Source organism: Eleutherodactylus coqui, chromosome 5 (genome assembly GCF_035609145.1).
Source record: "Eleutherodactylus coqui strain aEleCoq1 chromosome 5, aEleCoq1.hap1, whole genome shotgun sequence".
NCBI lineage: Eukaryota > Metazoa > Chordata > Amphibia > Anura > Eleutherodactylidae > Eleutherodactylus > Eleutherodactylus coqui.
Window position 1 is genome coordinate 122160401 of NC_089841.1, and position 15707 is coordinate 122176107.

At 39.4% G+C, this 15707-nt stretch overlaps 1 protein-coding gene across 3 annotated transcripts in view; it reads right to left on the bottom strand.

Annotated features, from left to right (window-relative positions):
• SEMA6A (semaphorin 6A) overlaps positions 1–14733 on the bottom strand; it is a 203795-nt gene extending 189062 nt beyond the window's left edge. For 2 of the 3 annotated variants that reach the window (XM_066603096.1, XM_066603095.1), the window contains exon 1: positions 14320–14731. The gene's annotated coding sequence lies outside the window, so the exon portion shown is untranslated. Of the gene's footprint in view, positions 1–14319 lie in introns of all 3 variants that reach the window. The other variant, XM_066603094.1, reaches the window with a different exon arrangement.
• Positions 14734–15707: the final 974 nt, after the last annotated feature.

A 15707-nucleotide genomic window follows, 5' to 3' on the forward strand; every position in this document is an offset into this window, starting at 1 on the left:
ATCACAGCTCTATTGTCTTAACGTTCAGTAAGCTTTCTGCGCCGCAGTAACCATTGTCAGCAGATTTGAAAATGTATTTCTTTCTCTGAGCAACATATTCTGTCTGTGTGTCACTGAAAAAGATGATGCCGCCATACAATTCCAGAAAGGAAAGCCAATTGCATAATTACCGCACTGACTAAGGAGATTAGAAATTATTAAACAGTTTTGTTCCAATGGAACTAAGCGAACAAATTCTATTAGACTAAATAAGCTATGCATGTAACCCAACATATTAGGGACTGTTTGGGTGAAATCACATACTGTGCACTTGCAACGCTTACTCCGCATGAAAAATCATCAGCAATTTACAGTACAATGCATGTGGATGGGGTTCTGAAAACCCTATCAACACGTAGCAGGAAAATTAGGCTTAGAAAAATAAGCATGCTGTGACTTTTCAAGTCTACAGCTTGTTCATTAAGCATCGAAGTGCAGTGGATTTAGACCACAGATTTCATCCATTTAAAGGGGTTGTACCCGAATTACAGGTTATGCTCTATTCAAAGGATAGGGGATAACTTGTTGAAAAGTGGAGGTCTCACCAATAGTAACATAACTAATCCTGAGAACTGGGGTCCTGTGTCCCCCTCTTTTTGTTACTGTGGGGATGCTTCTCTCGACGCAATGTCACGGTCGGTGCTCAGCATGCATGGTCGGTGCTCCATTTCTTTCAATAGGGCTGATGGAAGTGCCTAAGCACTTGACGCAGTCCTGCTGAAAATGAATGGAGCGGTAGTGAGCTTGCATGACCACCGCTCCATTCATTCTCTTCCTCACTGCGGGGTGAAGAGGGGGCTGTAAGCCGGTAGTGAGGAGGACAGGGGAACTGGGACCTTCAGATAGGAGATAACTTGTAATTCTAGTACAACCCTTTTAATGTACAGAGGGGAATCCATAATGGAACGACAGCACTATCTGTAACAAAATCTACATGCAATACATGTGGATAGTGCCATGTAATCACCATGAGGAACTTTACCGAAGTATGTGGCCTTTGACAAATGAAAGACACAAATAAGCCCAATACCAATCAAGTCCATTGGTCTGTCTGCTCAAGACATATGTTCGATGACTGACAGTATAGATTATATAGATTTTTTACTAAATAACTGTTAGTGTCAGGCTCATTTGAAAGTAGGAACATGTCATTAGATAATGGTTGCCACAAGGATTGTACATTCATTATGTATCTATTACCCCTTTCTATAGATATTGCTTAATTTAGTAGTGTAATACACTAGCATTTGATTTTCTGAGGCATCCTATTAAACAAACCGACCATAAAATGTATATTATTGGGCAGAAGTGTATCAATCAAAAATGCAGATGAAGTAGTGAATGAATGGTGTTTCTTCAACAACACAGCTGAAAACAATTATTGGAACTTCCTAGGATGTGTTCTTTGTTGATACAGTGACTCTCTCTAAAAAAACACTTTCTTGAGAAGACCACCCACTTACCTACCTCAGCCCACATTTTCTGTTATGGACTTTAAGTTCCATCTTATAGTATGCATCAATACTATCTTCTTTTATCCCTTTAAAAGACCATTTTAATGACATTTTGGATGGCTGACTCAGTTTCACTGTATATCATACATGTATAGAGAACGAAGCATACTTCTGCATCCCTTCTCTATTAACTATGGAGCTATTGATGAAAACTAGACCATTTACCTTGATGGAATGAAGAAGGATGAGAAAGATCTAAGGTTCTGACGTAACCTGTTGGTAGATATCAACACTTAATGGAATAAAGTTGATCAAAGTAAGCTCTATTTAGAACCAGCAGGAAACATATTTTGGGGTAAGCTGACCACTCCATCAGACAGCTGAATAATTTATAATTGTGAATTAGTGTGATAAAATGATCATTGGTGGCCACATAAGAGTGGTTGGGACAACTGCTGCCAACCAATAGTCATTTCATCACACTAACTAGACCCTAAGGAGTCTGTATAGTCTACCCAATTATAAATTATCCAGCTGTCTGAGTCAGCTTACCCTGAAATGTGTTACCTGCCGGTTCTGAATAAAACGTACTTCTAAAATATCAATTTCATTGACTTTCTTCCATTAACAGTTGACATCTATCAACAGGTTTCGCCAGAACTTTAGATCTTTCTCACACCTCTTCATCCCATATAGTTACGAACATCAGAGAATGCTGAATATCACAGAATATTGAACATCAGCACCTAATCGTCTGCTGATTATTCTCAGGCGTGAGCTTTCTTTGCCCGCCTCCCTGCTTTGAGTCCCACAAACCCAAAGCACTCTGCCCACTATCCACTCTGCATTTACCTTGATGGCACAGGCAAGGGCGATAGAAGTAAAAAACCCTATACAAATTAGCTTGCTATTGGCAGACTCTGATAATTTTGGGAAGATACACTTGCAAATTAATAATTATGGGCTTTGCCATATATCCTAGGGCTTCTCTCATGATAATGATGGATTTTTCGATCCACTATTTTTGTTTTTCTTCCCCAAAAAACATATTATTGTTTATATTCAGCCAGGCTACTGCAGTTATCTTATGTGCATAGTTAGCTTTGTACTATGATACTTCGACCACCCAATGATTAAAGGCTGAACAATAAAGGGCGGCATTGCACCCCACAAATAATAAATTTACCTCTAATGCCTCTACTGTTAAGGTGACTACTGGGGAAAAGGGGTCACATGTGAAGCTGAGCTGCCAAGATTATGTCTTGGTCAGCTTTACTATTCTTGTAATATGACCAAGACAGATCCATTTTCCAAGTGTAGTTCATTCATACATCGCACAGTGAGCAGGATAAGTCAGCACATGTTTTTCTTTCATAGTAGCTGAGGTTTGGGTGCTAATTGCAGGCTATGGTAAAGTCAGACGCGAGATCAAACACTGCTGTGGTGCTTAAAAGCGTGAGACTACTCCCCAAAGAATTTTGGCGTCTGGGATTCTAGAGTAGCTAGTCACAATAAAAGCCACATTATCCTGTTTTATTGCCTTTAAAATGTGGCACTTTCTTTTGAAGCCTCCAGAAAGGGGGAGCGATATATATATATATATATATATATATATATATATATATATATATATACACATACACCTATATCTATCTAGCTGTGTGTCAAGAACAGTAAATATGTATTTACATTGTCCATTGATACATTGTAACATAACACAATCTTTGCACACCTTAAAGAAACCTTATTTTATCATATTGTCTAATATTATATGTATGCAAGTATAAATACTCTGAAATTACACAATTCAAGGTTACAAGCTACTTTAAGGAAGAAGACGTATGACAGAAACATATGGAATCAATAAGATAACCTCCAACTGCTAGTTGAGCCTAAATGGCTTTTTGACATCATACAAGTCAACCCTGTGGGAATCTAGCAGTGGAAAACCACACTGATCCACTGATCTAGACATTGATAGTGTCCTGTTCACATTAATTAAATGGAGAGGTGGTCTCACGTGAGGGTTCATGCTATATTGAAGTAACTGAGACCGTGTATTTACAGCTTTTGAACGCGATTACACTGTACCAATCTGCCATAGGCTCCCATGCTGCCGACCACACATATTGAGTAAGATACGTTACAAAAAGTCTGACATTGAGTTGAAGGACTGCTGCCTTCCATACTAGCTTCATGCATGTACTAGCTACATACTTCCGTGCTAGCCGTACATGTTCAATCAAAGAATAAATAATCTTTCTAGCAAACAAAGATCATTCATGGAAGGAAGATGTTTCGTACAAACGACAGATCATTCATCTATCTGGCAAAAACTAAAACATGGCTGACTTTTTTTTCAGACAATGCTGGAGAGTAATTGATTAGCAAAAACGACAATGTGCCTTAAATTTCACCAGACGAAAGACAGTTTGGGTTGAGATTCTCTATTTTCATCAACTTTAAAGAGGCTGTCTGAGTTGTCAAATTACTGCAAATCCGGCTTCCCATGCGCTAACACAACAAATAGGCATATACTCATCTCTTCCCGCTCCCGTTGTGTCCCACAAGGCTTCCCTGGGTCTTCCCTGTGACATCATGTTTACAGGCTGCCCCAGCCCATTTATGGGATGTCACAGGTGCTGCAGCCAATAACAGACGTCAGAGAAGGATCGCTGGGATCTGTTATTGGCTGTAAACTCTGTGACGTTCTGTAAACTGGGCGGTACTGCAGCCTGTCAACAAACAAAGGCCAGAGGACCGGACACCGGTGCAGCAACACAGCGCAAGCGGGCAGAGGTCAGTATATGCTCATTATGTTAAAATATGGGGGAGCTGGATATACAGTAATTCTACATCTTGCAAAACCCCTTTAATCTAGGGTGTATGGCATCTGTGTATGTAGAGTAGCCTATAATCATCATATAGGCTGTACACACAGTTTGCACTACTTCCGCCACAAGTGCATACTATAATCAGCCAATTCACCCTCTTTTCTAATCTCATAGAACCCTTTCATTTCCAAGAGCAGCTTTTTTGGCGAAGATTAGGAAAGTATTATACATTATACTTTATGAAAGCCTAAAATATATTAATATTAATATATCTATTATTCCATTGAAGCAACCATTTCAGTCTGCCATGACTGACTGTAGCATTCTTCGATGAGATTACTGAAGGAAGCTCAGAAAAATCCGTGCTTCCATGCTCTCCACTTTGACACATCTCCAGAAACATTTTACATACATTACAGATTTGCGAATCCATCACAACCTCATTTTCTAAACTGTGTACTTACAAAATGATAAAAAATGAATAGTTTATTTTACATTCATGTTTCCAAGAATTTCCATATTTGGCCTGTCCTTTAATACGAAGGCACAATACCATAAAATAACGAGTTCCTCCCATGCATGCTGCTGCTGAAGCAAGAATATGTCATTTCACAGTCAATCACTTGTTTTCTGCATATAGAGTTCAAACTGCTAATTCAATATTTATCGACAAGCTTACTGGTGAGTGCTGTAATAACATTCGGGCTCAACAAACAAAAGCATATGATTTTGCAAGGGAAAGATTGCAATTAAAATCCACCTTTACAACTGAAAGGCCACGCTATTTTCCTGAATGCCGCTGGAAAAGTAAAATAGAGTATAGTTTAATTAAAGAGACAATCTACAAAGTAAAATACGATTTGAACCACTTGTAAATGATCACTTAGGTAAAAAATACAGCATAAGTAATTCAGCATGCTGTATGGATAATGTTTCCTGTTTTGTTCTTAGAACAGTATACTGCATAACAACTCACCTCCACCTATCACTCCAATCACCATTTTGCTTAATTAAATGGTAAAAAAATACCCCTGAACGCTTTGTCAAGAACTAAGCACTATGTGCATATACACATGCAGATTAAAGGGGTTGTCTGGATGGGGGTCATTTTTTAAATATTGCTGCAAATGTGTTAAAAAAAACAAAAAAAAAAACTACTGTACTCAATCAACCCTTCATTCTCATAGCAATCCAACATTGCAGCTCTTGCAATCCTCCTTTGTATACTAACGGCTATCACCTTACTGCCCTAGCCAATCAGAGGCCGCGGAAATCACATACTATCCTCTTGGCATCACCACTAAGAGGCTGCAAGCCATGGGGAATGGCACATGACCTCTGTGGCCTCTGATTGGCTGTACTAGTCAGGGTAGGTGGTAGCCGTTTATAAACAAAGACCAAGAGGATCGCCATGGAAGCTGCAACGCTGGACTGCCTGAGAATAAATGGGCGAGTACTACTGCTTCTAGTATTTTAGCACATTTGCAGCAATATTTTAAAAAATTGGCTCACACCCGAACAACCCCTTTACACATACAGAAAAATCCATTGAATCTATTGTTTTGTTAATGTTGATAATCCACACTACTTGATAATCTGTATCCCATATGGGGTATCAGAAGAGCGAACATATAAAACCAATAAAAAACCTGATGTAAAAATATTATGTCAATTATATTATGAAAGCAAATTTTACATTATATGTATTTTCATGGTGGAACTCGAGGGCAAGAGGGGATGTAAAGATCACAGTCACATAAAAGTTACCACAAATGAGATGCCAGTCTGGCACTTGTTATGTGCGTAGCCCTGTTATAGATTTTGAACTGGGGCCCTACAGCTTCACATTAAGACTCTGAGGAAGCCATTTTTGGATTGCCTCTATCCTTATAAAAGTGGTATGTACTCTTAAAGGGATTGTCAGAGTATAAAAATGGATGGGCATGTGATACAATAATAAAAGAATCAGTACTTACCTCTCTTCTCCCTCTGGGAAACAGTGGAGCAGCTCCGGTGAAGATCCCACTGTCAGCGCAGGCCGTAAGTTATGTGATCACTGCTGTCAATCAGGGGCTACAGCATCACCTCCTATTCTCCTGGCATCAGTGCTCACATCTTGGACACCATTGTGCCAAAAGTTCAGAACAGAATGCTGTGGCCCTTGATTGGTGGCAATGGTCACCTGACTTCTGGCCTGTACTAACAGTGGGTTCTTCACCGTTTCCCAGAGGAAGAAGAAAAACTTAAGCAGTGATTCTTTTGTTACTTTTTTGTATGCCCGTCCATTTAAAAACATTTTTATACTCGGACAACCCCTTTAATGTCCTTCCAATAACCTCCTATCAGTTGAGTCCTGTTAATTCGGTTGATCCCAATAAAGAATATTCACATTTTTTCTTAGTCTTATATTCTTGCTAACAATAGATTGCATTCTGTTGCATTCCGTTATAGCAAAAACTGTTCAAGAAATGCTTGAAAGGAGCTGACCCCTTCTTTGAAAAATCACAGATTCTTGGCATTTACAACATTGTGACAACTATGAACTTGAGCGATCCAACACTTGGCCCGGGACTTCCATTAGTCTCAAGAAGCATTTCACTAAGGACCAATAAACATCTATTCTGTCTATATACAAAGTGTTCCATATGCCATAAGAGTGAAACAGAAGATACATGTTACCAGTCACATATGGTTTATTGGGCTGACAACAACTTAAAGTGACAAGGTAAAAGGAAAATATATAACTCCAAAAACATACTCAAATAATAGCCTAGTTACATGTTGTTTGTGGATTTTTTAACGATGGGTATGGATCAGACGCAGACATTTTCTGCAGCAGAGGTCAGATTACAGCTCCCATTTTATACTTCTATAATGGCACTAAACCCTATCTCTTCAGTAATGGAGATTGTCTAAGCAGTTATTGAATGAATGAGCAATAGACTTCTTACCCTATGTAATTTTATCCTTCTAGCAGATAAGGCCAACTGCTTAAAGGAACATCCTAAAGAAAAAGCACAATGGGATCCATACTAATTACACCTGGAGTGACTGACACTACCCATTTAAAGGTCTCTGTAAATGGGAGCAGATGGCAAGCTGCACGCACCATGGGTTGAATTCATTAATATATATCTCTACACACATGAGGCAACAAGACAGACCAAAATTCATGTAAACCATGTGTCCCCAATACAACACCACAATAAAAAAGGCACAGACAAATTACTTATTTCTTGGCCAATAATACAGAATGTGCCTCCCTGGTTAAGACGATAACAATAGCTTGTAGGGGAGTCATTCGTATAAAATAATGGTTAATACCAGAAATAGGCCAAATTAACTATTTCTATCCCGTTTGTCTGTGGAAAGGACTACGTGAGACTCATTTTTGGATTCTCCAAGTAAAACACAGAGGAGATAAAGAGCGGAGCTTACGTTGGAGCTTGGACTGCGATTTGTTTACTCAACAAAACTGGTTGAATTTCCTTGCCGGGGCCTAAATTCTGTCATTAGCCCGGACATTTATCACTGGGAGTGATAAAATGTACTCCCTGTTCTTGCTGATAGATTAAAGTCACCTCTACTCTCTGAACTGTGTTTCCCTTTTCATTTCACAAGAACAAAGAAAAAAAAATATCCCAGAAAAATACATATCAGCTGGATGTTCACATAACAAGGTCCACAGAGACACATCTAGGAGTTGCCTCTTTTAATCCAATACTGAATAATGTTAGATATTGCTCTCTGTTCTTTTCAAGCTCTGCTACTGCCAAAATAACTGCAAGGCTTGCAAGTCCTGTTATACAGAGAGCCTTCCCCAAGGCACCCCAACACTATCTGAGGCACCGCCGCTATGGCAACCGCATAAGAAAGCAGTTTCCATGATTAATAGATGAAGATCAGGCATACGGTCTAGGCCATCATTTGAAGATGCTAGAGGAATTAACTAAAAGAGCGAGGTGTGTAAAGCAATGTCAGCTACAACCAGAAACACAGCCACTCAATGTGGATTTCGGGAATCGATAAATCAGAAATAACACAATCGTAGAAGTTTATTGCCTAAGAACGGGAACATCAAAGTCAATAACTCCCTTTGTCCTTGTTAAAAGCTGCCTGGTAATTTCCCAGGTATGAGGAGAAGCCAGGAGACATTATGAATGGAGTTCTCCTGCTGCCCCATGATCTCACTAATGCCACTCAATACAAATCCATGGAACGCTATAGAAACAGGAAAGGCAAGCTGTGCATCGTGCCAGGGCTTCGTCGCTGGAGGGGCTTTCCAGTCTCATTTAAAATTAATGAAGATTGAAGCTTTTTATGCATCAATGCAAATCTACTGGAACACATTTTAGAGTACATAATAAAATGTAAATTTGAGAAAGATTAAAATTATATCTGGTGGGAACAATTTGACAAAAATGATATTTGACCTTACTGTCTATTGCTCTAGACTGATTAAAGCTAAATCTGATGTTGCTTGCTGTGGATTATTATGAATTTGTTGGAATTTTTGAAGGGATGACATTTAGAATGTATATATATATATATATATATATATATATATATATATATAGAAGAAGCTTTTGTAGCAGATAAAAGCAGTAGTGTAATTTCAGGGTGCCTCTAGTGGCCAGCACTGGTCCATGAAGACATGGAATACAAACTTGTACAAACACAAAAGATGGGGCTATGGGTGTTTAACGTGACTTTTAACACGTTTTGATAAGTTTCGGTGCCATTTGCATTTTCAATTGCTTTGCAAGGAGTTTTGCTGCATTAAGATAAAAGAATAATGGGTTTTAAATGGGTTTAGATAAGTTAACTTGTTGCATTAAGTTATCACCATCAGGTTAAACTTTGCTGCATCTGTATATTTGCTACTTAGTATAAGGGTATATAGCACCAAAAATACTCAAATAGTCAATTATGATCCTTCACAAGTCTGCTGGAAAAAAAAGCCTACTAAATGCCACAGCAGCAGTATGTATGACCTAAACGTCCAACTACATATGGATTTGTGGAGCCAAGACCATCAATCTGGTTTCATACGTCTTGGCGTCTTACATGTTTTCTAAATTAATCCTCTCACATGACCTTTGTGTATGACCAGCTTAAAAGAGAATCAATTTATCCATATTACTCTAAGTAGATCATAAGGCTAGTTTCCTATAATATGGATTTATAATCATGTGAACCATCATTGAGTAAAGAGGACAAGAATCCCATTTTCTTCTTTATCTTGGTTAAGCCAGCATGAAAAATGATGTCCAAATTAGAACAGCCAGTCTACAATATACCAAAATGTCTCCAAGAGGTTCTGTTACATCTCATTACAGCAGCAACACAGAAATCTAAACTATATTTATCTGAAAGCAACCTATCAATCTTGAGGAACCGATGACATCACTGAGGTACGATAGTGAACTGGTATTGAGCTAATACAATGACTGCTAAAACGTTTCATTTTATGACATTTATTTGTTTTTCTTTTTCATATACTAGAAACTGAAAAAGACAAAAAAAAGCTAAAGAAAAAGATAGGTATGTACTATACAGGTCTACATCAAGATGCGTCTGCAAACACTTAATACTCCAGAGGTGTCATTAAACTTCTTTTAATCTGGCTCCTTTGTACAACAGTCATTCCAAATGATGTGATACATGAGAGCAGTTGGATCACAGGATAGAGTCATAATGCCATGTCCAATAATACGTCAGGAAACCAACAAAGGTATGATTGCATATTTGCAGTTTATGAAGAATATATACGGTCCTGTACTAAATGAAGATCCACCAGGTTTAACAATTAACTAACTCACTTAGCTGCCAAAAGAAGTAAAGCAAGCAATATAGCAAACCATTCAGTAGAATCCACCAGTGATGAAAACCTTATCAGCCACTTGATCATTCATTAACTAGACCGAACAAGGGATTCACATTTAACACTTAACTTGTCATCCATTGTTTAACTAAAGGTGCAAAAACTTTGTACAAAAGGAATAGTGTTGAGTAGTAGCTTGATGAATTGGAGTGAAAAGTAATCCATCATTGCAAATCGCTGTGTCGCCACCAGGGGAGCCATAGACAACTCAGTGAATATAACCTACATTTCATTCTATATGCTTTGTTAGACAGTGTACAATGCTGAAACAGAAGTCAAATCATCTGAGCATTTTGTTGTTCTTTAAAAAAATGCTAAAATTGTATCCATTATCTATCAATAAACGTGAAATGATATGAAATAATAGAGGCTACAATCTCATGCTGTGTCTTATTAAAACCACGACAGGCACAATAAAAGAAGGTTGGGTGTTGCATTTTCTCATCTACTTCCAACATGGCCTCTTTCCAGTGAAGTGTTATCACAAAATAAATTAATTCTCTCTTTGATATAATGATGAGTGACGGATAAACAAAGGGTAGGGAAACAGGCCTGCAGTCACGGTATCTGTCTACACTCCCCCCATTTAAATGCCATTCGGAGGAGCCAGCACTGAAATTGAAGTTCCTTTTATAATTTAAAGCAACCAAACAAACAAATCTGCTGTCATTTATACAAATGCACCATTGGATTTATCACAGGATATCCAGACTGACTGCTCTAGTAATAAAAGCTCCTACTAAAAATCTAAAAAGACCCCCATCCACTAGATGCATTTAGCAGACAAGTCTCCCACGCATCAATTACCAACTCAGGAAAGAGCCACAATCTGCTTTTATCTTTAAGTAGTAAGGTATCACAAATCCATGTGTCCTAAAACAATGCACATACTGTACACAGATATACATTTCATCCCTCTCTCATCCATTTGGAGTCTTTGTAAGCTTATTACTTAACCCATCAAAGCTAAACTACCTGAAGAGTAGGAGGCATGTGACTGGCAGACTTGTGGTCACAACTGGAAGACTTCCTTAGGGGCTGTAATGTTTAAACCTTGTAATATATAGGGTTATTCCGGCATATTAACCCCTTCCCTATAAAGTACTCTATACTCCTGTGTGATCATTGTTACAGACACCAAACATTTCTATCAGCATAACTAACACATCCACTAGGATTTAGTAATGAAAACACTGAATGTTCTGATTAGGAGACAGGAAATACTAAATGTGATATAAGGTTTCAAAACAAACTAGTGAACTATTAGGTCAAACAAAGTTATTCTTATCACATCTATGGGTCTCTACTATGTTGACTTGATAACACTAGGTTTGAGGGTGACATAAAATGATGCTAATCAATGCTAGAGTCAAGCTCTGTTGGCACCACTTATAAGATAAGTGTCAATGGTTTTCATTGGAGACATAATAAACAATGTTGCAATAAAATATACACAATATAAAAGAAGAATTAAATGTAACAGTTCAGTATTTACACAACACGGTTTCCCTCTACATCAAATAAACATAATCTATGCTTCACATTAACATGAAAACTTCTTGGAACCCTGACAAGACCACAACTTCCAGATAAACGTTAATCAATGGCATCTACCTCTGAAGATTGGAGACACAGTTCTGTCTGGTTAAAGTTAATAATTAACTTTTACAGCACTTGAGCTGGGACAAAACAGAAGCCAGCATAGGGCAACCAGCAAGGGATAGCCAGGTGGTTATAATAGCATGCCCTTTCTATTTTAGTTGACTGTCCTATAATAAACATACAGTAAGCACTTTTTCCTGAACTATACATGTCCTCAATATTTTAGTATTGGTGCCTGTTGGTTCCCTTATACAACTCTACGCAGCAAAATGTGCTTTCAATCCAAGTTCAATAAAAAAGAGGACTGAAATGGCCACATGGGTATTAAGTGCAGAGCATTGATCCAGATGAGATTTAAACAGAGCCTTCTCTATTTTACATGCTTGATAGTTTGGAAATGGGTAAGACAAATCAAACATTCCCAGAGCAATAAAGAAATGACTCCTGACAGAGCGGTTAAAAACAGAAGCACACTTAAGGGAAATAAGCACTTTTATATTGTATTGCCATTAAGAGATTCACTGCTGTGGGCACAATTGACTTCCTAGGAGCAGTGAAACCGCTGGGTGTCCAGATTACAAGGTACTGCAGACACAGAGCAGACACAGAGGTTTTTGCACAATTAACCTTTGTTGTATCTTCCAGGCACCACGTGTGTTTTCTACTTTACCAACTAAGAGAAAAATCCATGTTAATACAATCAATAAAACTTAAATGTCCCTATTCCTCTGTAGGCACTAGAGCAGAGTCATTTGTTTTGCACTGTCTAGAATTCTTCATTAAGTATCAATATTGGGCTTGTCACCATTTCACTGCCCAGCAGAATTATTGCATAGTAGCTTTTCTGGGTTACATTGAAAATGCACTATTAACTGAAGGACACAACATAGAATCCTGCTTTCTGGATTTTGCATGGCATTGACACTGGGTGCTTAGCACCAAGGCATGATATTTGAGTGCTTGAAGCAATTTATGACATAGAGCTACCCATTCTTTCCTCATAGCCATCCTTGTCATTTGATTGTAATGATCTCATTTTGCTTTAGGGCCCCAATGGGAGGGAAGCAGGCCACCAGTTCCCTGACTTTCTGCTCCATTTCCCCAAATGTACCAGGCAGAACCATGCTCCAGAAGGCAGCCGGGAAAAACAACACATGGGGGGATTAGAAGCCAGGTTCCCAGAGCTCCCACTATCTCGCCTTCAAATTCACAGCCAGAGCACTTAGAGAGCATTACTCTCAGCTGACTGCCTCTCATACACTTGGGAAAGCAGAGCATCAGCTATGGAGCACATGCACACCAAGCATCTGGGTGCTGGATGCATCTGACAGCGCACCTACCCTGAATGGCATCATGGTGGACAATTTACTTACTACTATAATTCATAAAGCACCAACATATTATGTAGTGGTAAATAGGAAACATACTCCCAGCACTCTCAGCCCTCATAGTCTAAGCTGGAGATCTCACGCACTCACACACACACTGTAGGAACAATTTCATACGAAGATTGATCTAGGTTCCCCCATAGAAATGCACAAGAACACCAGGAGAACACTTCATACCAACATCGCTCTGGTCATCACTTGTACTAAGTGCACTGCACAAACTTGCCAGATGACCTCATTTTACTACAGTGACAAGTACACAATATGCATTATATTATGTAATAATCTGATTTTCCAGCTGACTGGATTATCTCAGTTTGGCAGAGAGTTGCTCTTTAATTGCGATGTATCATAATCTGAAATGCACTAGAATGAGACAGATGCATACTGTAGGTGGGTGTGCCAGGGCTAAACACCCATTCAGTTTCCTATTTCCTTCCCTTTAAATTTACTACATATTGTATCAGTTGTATGATTCTTTATTTTGTAGCATTTGCCCTTTGTGCCACACACAGCACCCACCTCCTTATCCTTGCCAGTATACTGATGTACGTTATAATGTCATGTTTAGTAAAACTGTTAATAAAAAGATTTGCCGAAAAAAATATCATTATCTATAGGGTTCGAATAAAGCCCGGCATTAAAAGCAATGCTGTCCATAGTGGCCGGCACAGCAATGGGGGAGGAAATGTGCCAGTGTGATACGCTGGTTACAGCCGACCCCATTGCGACCCCTTCATTTCTACTAAGCCTATAAGTGCTGGAGGGGTCTGCGCTGCTGTAGAGAGCCCACCACCTCCTCACCCTCAGACAGGGGCACAGTCAGCAGCAATTAGCTACCCCTGAGCCACTCACAAGTTTCTTTAACACTCGCATTTCCACGCTTGGTTCCAAGCCATTCACTCACAATAGAAGAGGAAGAAGATCTAGCCAGACCATCCCTGTCTTTGTATCTGTGAGGGGCCAGGCTCCTGCCAACCAGAGGGGGCTGCCTGTGCCTCACTGTGCCCTACACGTGAAATCATGGGCATGACCACTGTCTTCATTCATTCCTAGAAGCACACAGGCTACATGCAATAAGCACACATAAGCCATAGAGAAACAGCAGGAGACAGTACCTTGGGAACATGCAGAAGCAGTGCAGAATCAGGGCTAGCTCATGTAGAGTCCCATTAGTAATCCACTGAGAGGGATCTCTCCAATCCACTGTGTTCTCCTGTGCAATCCTTAGTCATTACTACACATGTGACACAACGTTACTGCAAATGCTGCACTTTCTTCTTTATGCAGAAACTGCTATTCCTTCTAGTACAATCCAAATTCCACAATGACTCCACTGTGAGATCTTCTTCAATGGCATGCAGGATGAAAAGTCATATCAGGGCTGTGATGAGTGGGGTACAGTGTTCAGCCAAACTCCAGTAATGTCTCCTTATTCCCAGCAGGAACACACAGCTCTCCACACACTGCCTGCTGCTGCTGCTGCTGCTGCTCATTGAACTGGATTTGGAGAAGAGTTGAGCTCAGCCTCTCTGCTCAGAAGCCCAGCCTACTCCCTACTGATGTCTCCTAACTCCTCTGCTACTGGCACTGGCATCTTGTGCATCAGGCAAAACCTGGAATGGATCACTCAGGACATATTATATCCATGTGTTAAAGTGCTAAACACATTAACGATAAAACACATTGCAAACACAATATGAAGAGGGAAACATTTCCATATTATGCACAGCTATTGCTTGAGAACAATAGGTCATTTCTCAGATCACATTAACTATTCAATTGGTAACTTGATTTCTCTCTCAAATGTTGCATTAAATGAATTTATTCAGCAAGTGCCAGCAAGAGGTTACATTTATTCTGCAGCCTGATTCCTAGAATAAAAATGGATATGACTGAGTAATACAAGGTGTAGTAAAGAAGCCTGATCTAGTGCTATATCTCAATACTGGTGTCCTAACAATAGCGTGCCTGAATAGTAAGGTATGGATGCGCTACACGATGGTATGGCACATGGGCCCCTGGGGCCCGTGGATTTCAATTTTGTGTGGTGGCCCCTGTAAGTTATAGAGTACAACCCAATTGCAAAGTTGAAGAGTAACATGTGAAAAGCAGAAATACGCTTTCTGTGTTACTCGAAGTCCTGTGGGACCACTGCTATGACTATGAAAGTGGCGTCCTTCTGTATGAAAGGGGCAGATCATCCAGGAAGTCATCCACTATTGTCTGCAGGAGATTCAGGTAGCGATCCACGTTGCGAGTCCCTGGATTGAACACAGGTCCAACAAGACAATCGCGTCAAGTTCCAACCCACATGTTCACGACTAAATTTGCATTGTCTTCTGATTGAGTTGTGCTCTTCCTTGTAATTTGCATTACATCTATACCAAATCGGCGCTTCACTGTTCACTAACAGGGTCCCGCAATTATAGCGTTAGGCTGCACTGTTCAAATGACACCATGTATGTATCGTAGCAGAAGAGGCCACTTAAAGTAAAATTTTCCT